The sequence below is a fragment of the Ooceraea biroi genome, chromosome 1 (genome assembly GCF_003672135.1).
Source record: "Ooceraea biroi isolate clonal line C1 chromosome 1, Obir_v5.4, whole genome shotgun sequence".
NCBI lineage: Eukaryota > Metazoa > Arthropoda > Insecta > Hymenoptera > Formicidae > Ooceraea > Ooceraea biroi.
This window is the reverse complement of record NC_039506.1, coordinates 18,446,479-18,459,997: the sequence shown is the minus strand read 5'-3', so window position 1 is coordinate 18,459,997 and position 13,519 is coordinate 18,446,479.

Sequence of the window (13,519 nt, the reverse complement as noted above, 5' to 3'; positions counted from 1 at the left end):
AGGCGCCGCGGCGGTGGCGTCGTACGCGCGTCGTCCCGCATTTCGTACGCGATCGCTGGTTCCTTTTCTTACCGCTAAATTTCGCGCTTCTCGCGTTGGCCGACGCCGGAGTGAGCAAAGTTGATTTCTTCAGTGCGCGAGATACGACGATTACTTTGCGTGCGCGATAATAATACGTAAGGGCATCTTGCGCCGATCCGTTACTCGAATGGAACTACGTCTCGTCCGCGTGTCTCGCCGTAATTGACCAGTACGTGGAACTCGGGTCTAAAGGAACGAACCGAGATAACCCGGAGAGTCCGGAAGGTCCAAAGGGAGTCGAAACTAAGTACCGTCTATATTATTGTTCGACGTCTGGCGCTCCACACAAAAGTAAGAACGTATTATGTGAGCGCGAATCGCGCAATGCGCAAGAAATATAGGATACGGTACGCGCAAAAACGCGCGCGCAATGTCTTACGCAAGCGATATTTCGCATCTTTTGCTCCGATCCGTTCGATCAGAGGTCGCCTGAATGCATTTATCGTCCGTAATTGCTGCGTATGGAGATAAGGACTCGGCGAATCCCGCTCGCATCTCGGCCAATTATCGTCCGCGCGATACTCGCGTTTATCGCGTTCGTCGTGTCAATCGGCGCGCAAAGGAAGCTCAGCTTGAGCCGAGCTTCGAGTTCGCTTCGGTTCTCTCTCCCGGGTCTGGCTTCTCCGGAAACTGGTACTCGTCAGGGCGCGTGTGACGATACTCCATCCACTTCTCTTCTTCAGCTAGAGGCCCAGTTTTTATCCGACCGCGCGCGGGCGGAACGCGCGAGGTGCGTCCAGCAAACGCACGCACAGCGTGTCGGAGAAAGTACGTCGGTGTTGCTCGCGCCGTCTGTTATATCCCAAAACGAGCTTGCGCTGCCGCTGATTTCAGCTTAATTACGACTTTCGTCGATGATTCGTGGATGAATCAGCAGGCACGCGCATGGAATTGTTTAAAGTCTGAAATATGCGGCGCACGCAAAAGGTGCCTTCTTTCGACATCGGAATGTCAGCCTTTAAGCTGAAACTATTTCCTCGAAGCGATCGAAGTTCATCGCATTCCAGCCTGCATAACTGATAGATAGATATAGATAGATCGTGTGATGGATGTGTGCACCTAAAAATATCTGATATCCGAAAGAGATTAGTCGGGCCATGTGATTTGAGCTGAACGTCAAGTTCAAACCGAAGCTCGACTCCGCCTAAAAGATTTACTCAAACTGAAACGAGCGAGATTAATCGCGCCTCAGTTGGCATTCCTCGTTTGAGCGCCATGTTGATCGTTAAGGACTCGTTTAAGGGGGGAGCCTGCTTTAGAACGTTGAAAATAAGGTTTAATTTTACGAATTTTTTTGGAGAAACTATACAGCGGATCATTACAAAACTTTGATGCATTTATTAGTACATGTTTAAAGATAAAAAAATTATTTTTTGATTTGAATATATCGCCTGTAGAGGTCGTCCTGGAGGCATCTTAGTGCAGCCGACATTGTAAATTGGCGAGCACTCTCCTGCCTCCAAATTTCATCCAAACTGAAAAATTGAAATATTTTCTCGTTATTTATGAATTCCCATCGTCGATGAACCTTTAATATTCATAAAAACATTAAGTTAAACAATTATTTTTGCATGAAAAAGTTCAAAAACTTTGCCTAAAAATCGTACTTTTGTGTTCTAAGCTCCACCATTTTGGCACTTTTCAACTTTTTTCTTCTCTCTTTGGTTCATCGACGATGGGAATTCATAAATAACGAGAAGATATTTCAATTTTTCAGTTTAGACGAAATTTGGAGGCAGGAGAATGCTCACCAATTTGCAATGCCGGTGACGCGGCTGCACTAAGATTTCTCCAGGACGACCTCTACAAGCGATATATTCAAATCAAAAAATAATTTTTTTATCTTTAAACATGTACTAATAAATGCATCAAAGTTTTATAATGATCCGCTGTATAGTTTCTCCAAAAACAATTCGTAAAATATACCTTATTTTCAGCGTTCTAAAGCAGGCTCCCCCCTTAAGGGGATCCTGGAGTGGCCAGTGAACTCCGTCGCGGCGTCTGAATTACCGGCGGAATCGATGATTTTCCTGCATTTTCTTTTTATTGAATTCACAGAATGAAAAATCCTTTTCCACGATGAAAGTACACACAATAATGTAATGTGAAAAGCAGGACTTAACTTTCCAAACGGAAAAAAATCACAATTTTTGATTCAGCCACGATTTCACGGGCATACGTAGGCACGAAGTGATCACGAATCTTTCTGCACTAATTACTTTTACACTAGGCTTCTAAACTCATTTCTAAAAGCTTCCCCATATTCTTTCATTTTGTTCCGTCCTTGCGATTATCGAATTTTGGCCACACAAACTGCAAAACATTTATATTAAGAACATTAATGTACGAGGTGACGTCACAATAAGCCGATAATAAAACTGTAAATTTTTTTGTCGTTTTTAACATAAAGTCGAGTTTCGCTCGGTATATTTCTTTGTATACTTTAATCGTGGAGAAGGATTTTTCATTCTATACAATCATTAAAGAGTAATTAGTGCAGTAAGATCGACCAATTCCGCCGGTAATACAGACGACTCCAGGATCCCCTTAAGGGCCTGAGCGAAATGCGAGGCGTGCGATTAGGCCTTTACGCGTTGTTCGTGCGTGACAATCTCTTCGGAAGGGAGTCCTTGTCCCCGGTATGCGCGCAAACGCGAGATCCCGTGACGGAGAAGCGCCCTCGACTCGACGCAGTATCGTCCGACGCAAAAATTCGGTCCGTGCGCATCGGACGACCGGTTTTCCTCCGGCCCCTCGCACGCTGCGCACCGTTACCTCCGATCGCCCGCGGGTCTGTTTTGCAGCTCGGCTCTTGCCTGAGCTGCATGAACCTTCGCTGGCCTTCTTGCACATTCATCCACGTTTACATTGCGTAGCGAGGTAGTGGAGGCATTCTTCTTGGCATGAAGACGGAATCTCGCGTAAGCGGAGACTATTTCCGACCGCGTGTATTCGCGTCGGTAATCGCGTCCATTTTTATCCGCACGGTGTATACGCGGAATTTGTTTTTTTAGATCGATTTGCGCGGCGACGTTGTTTGCGTTCTCGACTGCAAATTCGAGGAGTAGGTTAATGTCGAGGTATTGTTAGAGCGACGTTCGAATAGCATCACGGTTTTCTCAATGAAAAACGGCTGTCGTAACAGCAGCAGACCTGCGTCGCAGGTGCCTCCGTCGCTTCATGTCAAATAAACTGCAGGTAATTTTCGCGAGATAAGCGCGGATATGAATTAAACTGAAGTGCGGAAGTTTGCATTCCGAAACACGGGATGCAAATTTTAGTACAAAGATTTATTGCGATTAATAAAAAATTGTAAATCTCTCTTCTTGATAAAAATGCCTGAATTGCCTACAGTTTATAAAATATGTATTAATATTAAAATGTGATACATAATTTCATTATTTTATGTAATTGTTTATATAATACAGTTTCTCATTATTATACATGTAAATATATGCAAACAATTATATTTTTATTGGCTGCTTTCTCTCTATTTCTTTTTCTTTTCGATTTTCTAAAAAAATTCTTCCGTTTCTTTAAAAATGTTTGTTTCTTTATAAACTCTGTATTTTTAACTACGCGCGAGGAGATTGATCGTTGATCATTCCTTTCCGGCGTAACATCGGATGCTCCAATGAGTCATTTGTTAGTTTCTGCGTTATCTATGCGTTAACATAATATTTACCTTGAAACCGAGTGGTCGGTTTCGCGCTACGCAATTGATGATTCATTTATTAATAATCTTTCATTTGACACTTTTGTTGCTGCGGCAATTAAAATCGCGCGTCGGTATGACGCGATCGCGCTCGCGTTAGCGCGACATGGCGCGGTCGATTACGCGCGAAGGTGGTACGGCACGGAACAATGACGAAGTCGAAGACAAAGCGTCCCGTCGCAGCATCGCGCGTCCCATTTGCTCGACTTTAACCGCAACCTGAAGCTATCGCAGTCCCGCGGTGACAATTTCAATCGCGCGCGGGATCGCGAAAGAAGGCCGCTCGCGGCACGTTGCAGCGAAGTGACGCTGTGGCATTAAAGAGGGAGGACAAGGGCGAGGGAGGAGGGGCTGAAAGAAAGGAAGAGAGAGAAAGAGTGAGAGGGAGGGAGAGAGGCCGTGAGAGAACGAGGGGAGAGGAAGCTGCGGACACAGAGAGAACGGAGCTATTCTACCCGCACGGTTACAAACCGCGCCGGATGAACGCAGGCAAACTCCCTCCGTCAGCGTGCAGCCAGCATGAATGACTCGGTGTATAACCAGAGATAGACGCGCTCATATTTTATATGAAAACGAACGTCCGACAGATTATCTCTACTTTCGAAATTGTGCTCTCGCAGAAAAGGAATATGCTCTTCTTCACATTATTGCTCTTCACAAAATTCTGCGCCACGCATAAAAATATATTCCAAAGCAATATTTCATCCGAGAAAGAGTTTTTACGTAATGGGCTATTTACACGGCGCTGCTTCCGTCCGTTTTGACCAAGCTTCTTTACTCGTCAGCGAATTCGCTGGTAAAAACTTCTTCTAGACGCTCAATTTTTAATCGCTAGCGTTCAGAAGTTTGAATTCGCTGCGTCTTTAGTCACTACCGTGAAGTTGAGCATGTTCAATTTTAACGCTCTCGACTTAGCAGCGGCGTCAAGAAAAGCTGCGCGAGAAGACAGCAAGAACGACTTTTGACGCTTTTCGCTGGCTTCTTTTATCGCGCCAACTTCTTGCTCTCCAAGCTATTCCATCTCGGACAAAATTAGAAATTACTCTTCGCTAAAGGTGGACATATTCAACTTCATAGCAGTGACTAAAGACGCCGCGAGTTCAAAATTTGAACGCTAGCGATTAAATTGAGCGTCTAGAAATTCTCCTACCAGCAAATTCGCTGGCGAATAAAGAAGCTTGCGATTGGCTATTCCCACAAAATTCTCGCTAAAACGCTGGCGACTTCACACTGTTTGCCAGCAACGTGCAAATGATTTAAATAATTTAACGCTAACGACTTTGTCAGCCGAAAATTCGCTCTGAAAAAGCGAGAAGTTGGCGATGAAAGAAGCCAGCGATAAGCGTCAAAAGGAGCTCCGTTTAAATCACGCTTAAGGGTGAAAGAGAATTTCGCGTTCCCTCGAAATTTCAAGTTTCACGAAGCAAAGTAAGATGCTTTTATGTAATGTCGCTACATCCGCGTCGTCAATGAGGAGTCCCGCGATCCACGTGGTAGCCCGTGTGCGACGGGTGATTCACGGGCTGCTGGAAGCCGGAAATGTCGTCTCGCGGTTAATTTACGTGATAATCCTCTCGATGGAAAATTCGTGCGCTGAGTCGGCTCGTCTGGTTTCGCGGAATCGTCGGAAATCGCTTGTCGCACGCGACGACCGACATTCGCCCGGAGGGAACCTCACTCGGTTCTGTCGCGCGACGAACAACTTCCGGTCGATCAACTTAAACGGAACGTCTAAACGGCGGTATTATGCACGCACGGGCGTTGCAGGTAATTAGGTACCCACGCGTGCCGCGCGGTGACTGGATTTTCCGAGAATGATCACGTGGTGCGAGTCGCGCATCGCGCTCGCATCAAGGCCGTTTTCACGTCAATTGCCAGGGCCGCTCGCTGCCGAGCGGTCGTCAGCAAGGCGTCAGTTTCGCAGGACGTTTTCAGTGTGTCAGCTGTTTATCTAGACCGTCTTGTGCTCTGAGACGATTATGCTTCCGAGACTGACAAGGGAACCTCGCGAACTCGAAAGTTCTGATTTTGATGAAACTTTATGTACATGTAGGGGGGGGGGTTAATAGATGAATTTAGAAATTTTCCGTTGCGGCCCAAAAACGGTTTTAAGGGGTGAACCACCCTTCATATGTAAGGCGGCTTTTTGCTTTTCTCGATATATCTCGAAAAAAGTTCGACATATCGAAAAATGATTTATACAAAACTTTCATAGTACAAACGCCTCTATTTAACCACATTACTAAAATTTTTTAAAAATTACTTTTTTTCAAAAATTTTTAAAATTATTATTTTTAAAAACTTTTAGTAATGTGGTTAAATAGAGGTGTTTGTACTATGAAAGTTTTGTATAAATCATTTTTCGATATGTCGAATTTTTTTCGAGATATATCGAGAAAAGCAAAAAGCCGCCTTACATATGAAGGGTGGTTTCACCCCTTAAAACCGTTTTTGGGCCGCAACGGAAAATTTCTAAATTCATCTATTAACCCCCCCCCCCCCTACATGTACATAAAGTTTCATCAAAATCAGAATTTTCGAGTTCGCGAGGTTCCGTTGTGAGACTGCTCACCACTCGTGCTCATTGTCGTGCTCGTTGTCCGCACGACACTTGATATTGAACGCGATCATGCGCGGCTGGACTTCTGTTCCGACTGAAGATCACCTTCAACGCCTTATACTGTTTTTCTTCCAAAGTTTAATTAACACGCGCTGACTGTCGCGATGCATGTAACACGAGAAGGCTCATCGATGGTCGAGCTGTTACTCGAACTCTTTGTACAATGGTCGCGCGAAGAGAGATCACCATTATAAGTGCGAAGGTTCAACCGGTCGATACGCGAAAATTAGAACGGAATTACGAGAAAGGGAGGGAAAGAGAGAGAGAGAGAGAAAGGGGGAGTCATTTGTTCTCTAATAATAATCCCAGCTCAAGCGAGCAGATTTTCGTATAAATAAATACCACGTCATTCGCTGATGCGATAACTAGACATAATTATTGGAAATCACCAGGCATTTAGATGTTCGAGCAGGTGATTTTACGTCGTAAGTTCAAAACCGATGTGAAGCGGAAAAATTGTTCTGTCAATCGGGTCATCCATAATTAATCTTCCGTCCGCGATTTCGTGAATCTATTTGCGTACCTGATCAGTTCGATAAACACGAAAGCGTAAACTGATTAGCTATCGATGGTATCACCAATAATACTATATATAGTACAAATCTTGTAAAAATAGGTCTCGGAAAATTATTCTTCTAAATATCCGCAAGATATATATAAATATAGAATAATAAATCGTTGAATAAATATGGATATAATATACAGGGTGTCCCGGGTTTTAACCGACAAACTGCGGGAGCATATTCTACTAGTGGAAATAAGAAAAAATTCTTATATCGAGTTTGCTTAGAAATGCTTTATTACAAAGTTATAAACCAATATTGAAAAGAAATATGAGATAAGTAACAACGGATTTTTTCACAAAAAGAAAAATTATCTACGCAATGATTTAGTGACGCATTTCAAAATGTTGTCCTTGCGCATCGATACAAGCTAGACATCGACGTAGAACAGAATTTGTTACAGTACGACATTCCTGAAAATTTTGTTGCATCTCGGTAACTGAATTAGTAATTCGTTGCTTTAAATCTATCTGGTACTCTCCTGTTAGGAAATCTACGTTGATACTCTCGTACGGCAGCTCGTGCATTTCCGTCACAGAATCCGTACACGAAATGAATATCAGTGTATTCCTCATTTGAAAACACTTTTGGCATTCTGATAGTAATTGCTAGTTGACACGACGATTGAAATCTAACAGCTACTGTTGTGAAAGTAACAATCATACTGAATCGTTTCAACATAGTGAACATGAATACATGTGAATACACGTAACATAAACATCTTCGACCTTCCAAATTCTACACTATGTTCCGTTGTTACTTATCTTATATTTCTTTTCAATATTGGTTTATAACTTTGTAATAAAGCATTTCTAAGCAAACTCGATATAAGAATTTTTTCTTATTTCCACTAGTAGAATATGCTCCCGCAGTTTGTCGGTTAAAACCCGGGACACCCTGTATATACTTACATATATTAAGTATTCAGATTATAAATAATATATATATAATATATAATATTTATATTATTTTAATAAATATTATATGTTATATATTTTATATATTAAATATTATATATTTAAGTATAAATACTTACTTATAGAATTTTCTCGATGTTTACCTATCTGCCAGCATATTGCATTTTCGATACGTGGCTTTCACTATTGCAGCCACAATATTTCGCTATTACATAAGAAAATAACAGTGTAATTCATTTAAGCATGGAGGGCCACGCAATGTGCGCGCAGCAATACGCGAAATGCTTTCTTCACCGTATTTGGAATTCATAAATTTATTTCTGGACAATAAGGAAAGCAATCACCAGAAGACACGTTGTTGCATCGCATTTGCATTGAATACTTATTCAGCATGATCGGCGCAGTAATTCAACGATACAACTTTCCTCGGCATCGCTTGTCAAACGAGTATTCCTCTCAGTGCAGCGTCAAGTTTTATCTCATGTTTAGATAGTTGCAATTCGATCGAAGCATAAAGTATCGGCGTGCGATAAAACACGAGTAGCAAGACACAAGTATACGATGAAACGTGGCGCGATTGAGATTTCTAATATCTTTTTAAAAAATAAAATAAGCTCTTTCATCTCTTTTAAAATAAAAGAAAGTTCTCTCGACAATCGCTCCTCCACTTTTTATATTTCCGAGCGAGCGCTCTCGTGTGACGTTAATCGTCAGAAATTATTCAATTGAGTCCCATAGTTTTACTCTAAATGCGGAAATAATCTCTCTCTCTCTCTCTCTCTCTTTACGCATTTCGGATTTTTTCTCATACTTTTCTACGATGCGTCGAGATCGAGTCGTTGCATAATACTATTTTCGCCTTATTAACGTAACGATAGAAAGCGTGTCGCGATCAAATTATTTTCCAAGTGTGAAGCAGCTTGCGCTTCCCATTTTTCCTTTCGAGTTTGAATTTTTCAACGCGTGCGAAAGGGCGTACGGGACTCTCTCATTGAACGCGATTCCTCCTTATTTCTCAAATAATCTCGATTTCTCGAACTCTGTCTCCCCGTTTACGTGACACCATTATTTGATGCACGAGATTAAAATAAAAAAGGAACCAGAGTGCACGTATACTCAGGCGTATCATTATCTAATCTACAATCGTGTCAGCTATAATCGCCAATGTGATTTATTGCCGTAGTGTCGTGGAGTGACGTTATTTATAAAGCGTACTCCGGTTACCGTATAGTTCACACGTCTAGAATTCCATGGCCGCATCCCTTAACGCGATACAATTACAAGCAAGATACGACGATGATCCTTGTCAGATTGGAGACCCATGTTATTATTATTCCAGAGAATCCGTTGTATTCCGCCAGGATAATTCAATAATAGAATCTTTTATTTTCTACTCCGACCAAACTGGCAATTTATTACTTAAGATCACAACGTTTCGACCGAGTTTCCGGTCCTTATCAAGTGCTAATTAACAAATAAGTCCTAAATAAGTTGTTTTTGCCAGAACGCGACCTTGAGTTGGTTGCTAGACTCACAGATTGACGGAAGTGTTTCCTTATATTCTCTCCACAATTATACACATTGTTGAAAGTCGCTTTCTGGCAAAAACGACTTACTTAGGACTTATTTGTTAATTATCACTTAATAAGGACCGAAAACTCGGTCCAAACGTTGTAATCTTAAGTACTAACTTGCCAGTTTGATCGGACCAGAAAATAAAAGATTCTATTATTATTATTATTCATCGTGTCGTGCGAATGCGAACCGTTATCACTTTTCTGCGCGCACGCATTCACCCGACGAACCTTCTCTTGTGTCAATCATGTAATTGCGCCGGAGTAACGATATCGTTATCTGGTGTAAACGCGTCGAGCACACGATTAGATAACGTAAGGAGAAATTGGTCGGTTCGTAGTTCATCGGACGATTGTCGATGTTAATCCGCGCGAGGTGTCGGGTTCACCGACGGCAAATCATTGACTTCCGGAGTGCGAGTGAATCAGTGGAAAAGTCGGAGTAATCTTTGACGCGGCAGGAAGCCGTAGAGTTTTACGGGGAGAGGGAGCGGTAGGTGGGTGAAAAAAATACGCGGCGGATGAAAAAAGTCGCGGAAATTGTTCGTGCATGTTTGTTTGACATTTAGTGCCCATCGTAACTGCTGCGCTGCTTGGCGAGCTCGAAATGGAAGCGGGTTTCACTTTCCGCAAAAATATTCGCGCAAGTGAACGCGCGAGCGAATTCTCGCATTACCGGCTTGCTTTTATTTATTTTGTTTAGTTTGATGTAAAGCATGGTTTTGATATGATATCGCGTTATCGTGATATAATATTATATTTGAATTTATAATATTATCTGTAATAATATGCTTGAATGTCTGGATTTAATTCTATGCGTTACATCTCTTTAATACTCGAATGCCATCTAAGCTCGTCCTCCTTCGTGTTCTTTTTTTTATTTTATTTTTGAATCCAATATTATAATTTTTGTACAATGTTGTATTATAATTTTATTATTGTATCTAAATCTGTAATATTTGAATATTTAATTTGATATTTTTATATACATATAATTTAAGATTATTGTATTTGATGTTATCTGAATCTCGAATATTTCGATATAATCTTTAAATTCCATTCTCTCTTCACGATAAATTTAGTACAAATCTGACATTTGTGTTCCACAGATTTATCCAATACTCATGATAACAATCACAGCGTCGTTTGATAACAAGAAATTCCTCAAACTTTGATATGTCACATTCATTAAATTTCGGATAAGTGTAATACAGCTCCATGTATACTACAATTTGTTCAAAGTTTCTTTAATTTTTCCTGAAGACGACCAATAATTTTCGAAATCGATCCTTTAATTTCCACTTATAATTTCATCAACTAACGCACTTTCGAACGCGATTTAGGATCTTTTTCGTCGCTTGTGACACCGTTTATTGAGCGGGTTTGCGGCTTCCTCATTACATCGTCGCGCGATGATGGCTTTTGTTGTCGCGTTGTCTCTTGGGTTGACGTCCATCGTCGTCCATCTGTGTCCTTTGTCCGCATATCGGGATGTGTGATCCCGGATGGTCCCGAGAGTGCATGATACACATCCCGTGGACGGAGTTCGGTGAGTCGTTTTATCGCGAACGCGTCTCACATCCTGTGACTCGCCCCTGCACAAATATCATACAGACACGGACACGTACACACTCATACGTATACACATCAATGCCCGCGCCTGCATCTATGTCACACAGTCCCTGGACTTTTTCGTACGTAAACGAATTAATTCCCCCGGGGTCGCGCAGAGCCGAAGGGTCGCTCTCCCCCTTTGAGGTCTCGCTGATTGTGAGCGTGGACGTGCACATATGTTGACTAGAATTTGGCCGTACACGCACAACAATGTCGGATTTTCACATAATCCCTCTGGCCCTGACGTGGATTTGAACGTCAGCCAAATATTCGAAGCCGCAAACGAGTTGTTGTCATTGACGTTCGTAATTCCGTCGCTGATATTAATATAATATATTAATATTAATATAATATATAATATATTAATATTAATATAATATATAATATATTAATATTAATATAATATATAATATATTAATATTAATATAATATATAATATATTAATATTAATATAATATATAATATATTAATATTAATATAATATATAATATATTAATATAATAATTAATTAATTAATAATTAATTACTATTAATATAATAAATGAAACGTTATCGCTATTGTCACTGCGAGCTGACGCGTTTCCGCGCGAACTGTATCCATACGCATTAAGTTTCCTCTTCTGGAAAAAGGCGCGGAATGAATGACGAATGAAAGTATGCGACGACGCCAGTTGCATTTGATCATCGTCTATACGTACTGTTATTTTTATACTTTTGTGTGCGATCGAACGCACGATCGACACCAGCTGTCCGCTTCTGTACAATTCGCGTCATTAGCGCGCTTTCGTGAGTTCACACAAGTGCGTAGGTATATACACGAGTGCGTAGGTTTATACAGGGCGTTACAAAAGAGATATAGATAACTTTTTTAACCGTTAGCAACTCTTATGTTTATTTTAAATTTTAATGAATTTAATTTAATTTAATTTAAATTCTTTTGATAACTAAAAATGAAGTTTGCAGTTGATTTCATGTATAATTCAAAAGAATATTTAAATATACAATATTCTTATAATATAAATTTAAATATAAAATAAATTTAAATGTAAACATGAAATCTCTCTTACAAGTACAATGAGACATAAAATATTATAAATTAAGACACCTAGATGAGATTCTCGATATTTTTTAGATATAAAGGTGCATTATGTGCTTTATGTTTACATTATATTATGTAATGCGTGATCTTAAGTGTTGAAAATGTGCTCTGTCTCATCAAGGCATCTAATAAAGTATGTATATACTTTTTTGGGACATATCCATATGTAGATACACACACATACGCACTCACACACAATTCTATTCGTATACGCCCTCTCGTCTAGCTCCGAAGAATCACGTTATGCTCCGGTCACACTCGCGAACGTAACTGTTGGTGACATGTACAGTTATGAAAGACTCAAGAGAGCATTGTTGCGTGCGTCACGATGATAATTATGTCGATGTCGCGAAATTTATACGCAAACCGTGTCAGCAGGCGCTACGCTATGAGAAAAACATTGTAGCTTTCCCCAGACATGTTATTGTGCACCAGAAAAGTTATTGTAAGATTGTAAATATCTTTAAGGAAAGCATAATCATCTTTGAGAGAAGCATAATTATTTAATAACTATTAGATAATTATTTTAAAGAAAAGTGTAATTATCTTTCTGCGGAGCATCCGGTTTCGTTCGAGGCTCGCATTAATAAACAGAACGAAAATCCGAGAGTAAGTAGATTAATTATTGCAGACTGCGATACACTGTGTTATAATATTGGGTTGTTCGGAAAGTTCGTGCGGTTTTTTCAGTAAAATTCAAAGACAAATTTGAAAGATGCTGTGCAACGGTCGAATTAGATATGTGGAGTATCTCCGCGATGCCTCGCCTTGTGTAGCGTGGATTACTTTCAATTAATGCTGCAATTTAGTCGTCATCTATCACTGAAGGCCTACCTGAGCGTTCTTGACTTTCGACGTTAAAATCACCTAGCTTAAAGCGAGCCACTTCTGAGCAGTTCTTTCAACATCACTTCCGTAAACGGCACAAATCTTTTTTGTTGTCTGAATGGCATTCTTGCCTTTTTTGAAATAAAATAACATAATGTGTCGAAAATGCATCTTATTTTCTTTCATTTTTAAATTGATGTAAAATTAACAAAACTCAATCGATCCAAATGTTCTTCTTCGTAAATGACCGTTGAAATGTCCTCTTTCAGAATATGTTAAAATATGTATGTAGGTTAAAGTCACTCACATAGATAAACATATTTTAACGTCATCGCTTAAAAAACCGCACGAACTTTCCGAACAACCCAATATTATAATTAAAATTTGTTTCCTTCATGATGATCGCGAAATTTCGCAACGTTAATTATGCTAATTAGTGGAAGGGGAGAGTGATCTCGCACGAAAAATCGGTTGCACTAATATATGTGCATTAATAGCCTTAAAAGTG